At 53.2% G+C, this 4,858-nt stretch overlaps 1 pseudogene; it reads left to right on the forward strand.

The window, feature by feature from the left end:
- Positions 1-609: 609 nt before the first annotated feature.
- LOC129517884 (BTB/POZ domain-containing protein 2-like) lies at positions 610-4,478 on the forward strand (annotated as a pseudogene).
- The last annotated feature ends 380 nt before the right edge of the window (positions 4,479-4,858 follow it).

Consider the following 4,858-nt stretch of genomic DNA (forward strand, 5'->3'; position numbering starts at 1 on the left):
CAGTAGATGCACAGGCATTCATCAGGAAAGGGAAGAGCTGTGGCTCTGAGAGACATGAAGGCAACCTGCAAACTTCTGAAGCGTGGAGTGTCAGGGAAGCCAGGAGAGTTAGATTCAGAGAGAAAAAAAAGTTTTTGTAGCAGTGTTTCTTATATTATCTTTGGAGAAGGAGTAGGGACCCCCTCCCCCCCGCAACATGTGTCCCAGACCAATTCTTTGGTGATGAAATGCAATAAAATGGATTAACAAAAATTAACAGGCATCCAAGATACAAACCCCATTTTTTATTATTAGATTCAGCACACAAAAATTCCTCTGCCAAAAGTTCCCGTTATTCTCTGTTTCTGAACTTAACTTCATGGTCAATCAGCAACAGTTTGCCTGCTGGTGTAAGTTCACGAAGCATGCTTTTTGAGTGGCACTGAGGCAAAGCTTTCTGGGAAGAGGAAATGTCGCCAAGGTGTTAAGTCAGGTGTGGTCTGTGAAGCGTCCTTTGGATGTAGCAACAAATAGATGGTTGCAAAGAGCAGTTTCTGATGAAGTGGTTGAGACAGCAGCCAGGCCCAAGTGGCTTGAGGAGTCCACCAGCATTCACAGCGATTAAAAACCATGGAGGTGAAGATAAACTGCAACGGGACAGGCGTAGGCCAGGCTCCAAGGCCCTGCAGGGACACGGCGGGTGGGAGCAGTGGGTTTGGCCGGTCCAATGCCAACACGGACGCTGGGGCATCCCACTTAGCAGGCAGAGAGCGGGCAGCCGAACAGCCCAGTGGCGTGCTGCTGCACAGCCTGATGCAACTGGCAGGCCCCCGAGCCCACTTAAGGAACTTGGCCTTCCCCCCTCAACAACGAGACATTTGGGCTGTGCACTTGCAGGCCGGGGAGGGGTCGTCTTCTGGGCCATGTTCACAGGCATGGCACTGCGTGCACAGAGATGAAGCTGCCGGAGGTGGAGCCCACCGCCTTCCTGGCCCTGCTCCAGTTTCTCTACTCGGCTGAGGTCACCACAACGTGGTACACGACTGAGAGGCACGCAGTGTGGGCGCTCGAGGCCTACCGCGTGGACTTCCAGGAGAAGAAGCTCCAGGATGGCCATGCGTTCCTGCTGCCCACGTGGGCCAGACTTTTCCACGAACTGCAGCTGGCCAGCCCACACCTGGAGAATGTGGCAGAAACACAGCGGATGCCGTTGCTGCTGAGAGCTTCACAGACCTCGACCTGGACACACTGGTGGCATGCTCGGGTTGGACAGACACCCTGAGTATTCCGAGGTACGCTTGTTCAGTTGTTCGGCACCCTGGGCCGCTTGGCCGAGGCTGAGCGTCAGCAACAGCAGCCACAGGTGATGCAAGAGAACAAGTGCAAGGTCCTGGGCAAAGCACTCGCCCTCATCTGCTTCCCACTGATGACCATCTGGGAGTCTGCTGTGGAGCCGGTGCAGGAGGGCCTCCTCGTGGACCGCCAGGTGGGCAGCCTCTTCCTGCACTTGATTGCCTCCTTTAAGCCACGTGTGGACTTCATCCACCAGCGGTGCTCCTGCCTCCACAGGAACAGCTTCCAGCAGGGGTACGGAGGCACCAGCAACTGCCTCAAGGTCTCCATCAACACGAGCATTTTCGTGGTTGGCTTTGGGCTCTATGGCTCCAGCCACAGGCCCACTGATGACCATGTGAACATCCAGATCATCCACTTGGGCAGGAACACAGGGCCAGAATGATAGGGGCTTCAGCTGTGACGACTCCACCAACACCTTCCTGGGTCATGTTCAAAGAGCCCATGAATGCGCTGCGCAATATTATCTACACAGCGTATGCTGTGCTGAAGGTCCTGGACTTTCATTAGGCACCAAAGGTCTGCCCAAGGTGACCCATGAGTCAGCCACGACAGAAGGCCTAGACGTGTTTTATCTTCTGCTATGTGGCCAGGAACAACCGCGGGTGGGTGGAGGACAGCCACATCTCTACACCTAGGCCCCCCAGGCCCCCAGCTTGTCCACGGAGGTTGGCCAGGACCCTGAAGTCACCTGATGCAAGTAGGCCATCACGCATTTCATGCCAAGGCCTGGTGGCCCCTGATGCTGTCTGTCTGCCCCCTGCCACATTTCTGGGCATCAGGAGAGGGTCTTCACATTCCTGGTAAGGAGCCAAGAGGTGGCTGGTGGGGGCAAGGGCTGTGTGAGGTAATTCCTTGGGACTTGGGGTATAGGGCTGGCCTGGTCCCTCCCTGAACTGAGGGTCCATAGGGTCCCTGGGTGTGGTTTCCTGCCCACCATCCCTGAATCTTGGGATTCCTGACCAGCTGCCTGACCATTGGATTTGAATAGGTTTTCGTCTCATGTTTGCTTTGTTTAACAGCATGTGGCACTGCATCTTGGATTTCCATTTGTCATAGGAGTATGGAGGGGGTACTTCTAGTGCATTTGGTTGAGGTCTTGTGTTCTTTTTCTCCAATGAGTACACTGGGGATGTTTAGGCCATCCTTAGCCTGGCCACCAGCACACTGGCCTGACCTCTGGAGAGTAGGACTCATGGAGGGGACTCCAGTCCCCTCGAAGTCCTGAAGGCTGGCTTCCTGCCATGCCCAGGCCCACCTAGTGGGCCTAGGGAAGAGCCATACTTGTCTAGCCTCTCTGAATGGGCCCTCTCCAACCCCTGCAGCTGAGTGCATGGACCTCAAACCCTATGTTCCTGGGAGGCACAATGTTGTGAGCCGGCCTTGGTGGCCACGTCTCTGGCTAGCCCTCCTGTACACACTGTGGCCTGCCCCACCTGGCCTCTGAGTGAATGCCTTGCTAGGAGGTGCTGGAGGGCACCACCCTTCCCCCAACTTCCAAGTATGTCCCCACTCCCAAACTCTGTGTACTTTTCCCCCAGTGATTCCTTCTGGAACCTGTGTCCTCCCCAAAGCCATGAAAGGTGCGCCTTCCTCACACCATACCCCCAAATAGTCTTTTAAAATAAAGAAAAGAAATGTACCTGCAAACAAACAAACAACAAAGACAACCCAATGAACAGCTTAGGCTTTATAAGATAAGTATCATCCTCATTTACACAAAACAATTAACAAAGGTCTGTTTTGACATTGAATAAAGGCAGACAGTAATGGGGGAAAAGTGGGTAGTATAGTAGCAAATGTTTTGCTCTAAGAGTCCAGAGGCCTCTATCCAGTGGGGCCAGGCGATCATAACCTGTGTCATTTTGAGTGAGTCATTCACTCCCTCTACATCCTGGCTTCCTTCTCTGCCAAATGAGGGGATTGTGCACGATTTCTTCTCTGTGTTTACTTCCAGCTTTTGCATTCTGTGACCCTACAGTTCGATAATCACTATAAATATCGATACTCTCAAAGTGGTGCAACTTTTTCTGAGTCACTGAATTCTTTTGATCTGGCTGTGCATCTGCAAGAGCTCATCCATTGCCTGCAGACAGCTACCAGCAGAAAGCTTCTCACTTGGTTACAACCAGTAAGATAAACCTGTCCCCCAGAAAGTACACTAAGACCCTACACGTTCACAGTTTTTTTAAAAAGATTTATTTATTTATTCATGAGAGACACAGGAAGAGAGAGGCAGAGACATAGGCAGAGAGAGAAGCAGGCTCCTCACAGGGAGCCCGATGCGGGACTCGATCCCGGATCCCAGGTTCACGACCCGAGCCGAAGGCAGGCAGCCAACCGGTGAGCCACCCAGGCGCCCCACATTCATGGTTTTGATAGAGAACCCACTTCATGGGCCAGCCAGAAGGGAGGGGAAAGAATCTGAGGGCATCTTTGGGCTCATTCGGGCTTTGCAGAAAGACCAGAGCAAAAGGTGGGTGGGGAGGTGGGATGGGGGGTGAAATTACGATTGCGGTGCAAGCTGGGCAGGAGTCAGACTCTGCGGTGGGGTGATTTTTCCTGGTTGCCCCAACCCCTGTGAAGTGAAGGGAGCGTTGGCCGGATCACTGGTCCTCACCCCTGTTCTTTCTACAGATAAGAAACTGACCTGTGCTTCTGTCTTTACAGCCTCTGATATCACAGCGTCCCAGATTCGGCAAATTGTGAAGTGTCACTGCCGGTCTTTGTTGCATCCATTATGTATTATCTTTGAACATTACTCCGAGTGTGTAGACCTTCCTGTGACTATGCTCCGCATTTTCTTCTGGGCAGAGTTGGCAGAGGCGCTGTGCGGTCGCAGACACAGATGCACGGGCACGCTCACACGGCGCAGCCAGAGCGAGGGGCGGCGGTTCAGTGGGCCCAGGTAAGCAAGGAGCTGCCAGGTGCTCCCGGGAGCGTGGCTCCCTGCTAATGGGCAGGGTCTGAAGCCCGGGCTGCTTGCCGCCGGTCCCCTTGTAGCTTCGCGTCGTTCTCTGCCCATTAAGTGAAACTAGAGCAAGCCATTTGAGTGGTTGCGGCCACATCTGGCTGAAGTGCCCAGCTGTTGCTCTTTCCTCTCCTCGCTTTTCAGTCCCCGTGATGTGGACTCATTACAGCTGTGATCGTTGCTGATGACATTAATGCAGTGTGCCGCTTCTGCATCGCACGTGCCATCTGCTCCCATCAGCCCTGTGGGGTAAGTGGGAGGTAATTGTTTCCCATCGGTAGTCCATTTTCTCAGATAAAGGATGCGAGATTCAAAAATAAACATCCACTCTGAGTCATGGTGACGAGGCCAGTGTGGATCCGGGGGCAGCCATCCCATCTACCTCGAGTAGTGGGTGAGCCTGCTTTCCCGGTAATTCAAGTCGAAGGGCAATTTGATTCATTAACAGTGGCTCCAGGAGAGGAGGAGGTGCAGGGAGAGAGAGTGGAGAGGCAAAAAAAAAAAAAAAAAAAAAAATCCCCGAGAGTTCTTATAAACCAGCAGGGTCAGTGCAGA

This window comes from Nyctereutes procyonoides, unplaced genomic scaffold (genome assembly GCF_905146905.1).
Source record: "Nyctereutes procyonoides isolate TBG_1078 unplaced genomic scaffold, NYPRO_anot_genome, whole genome shotgun sequence".
Classification (NCBI taxonomy): domain Eukaryota; kingdom Metazoa; phylum Chordata; class Mammalia; order Carnivora; family Canidae; genus Nyctereutes; species Nyctereutes procyonoides.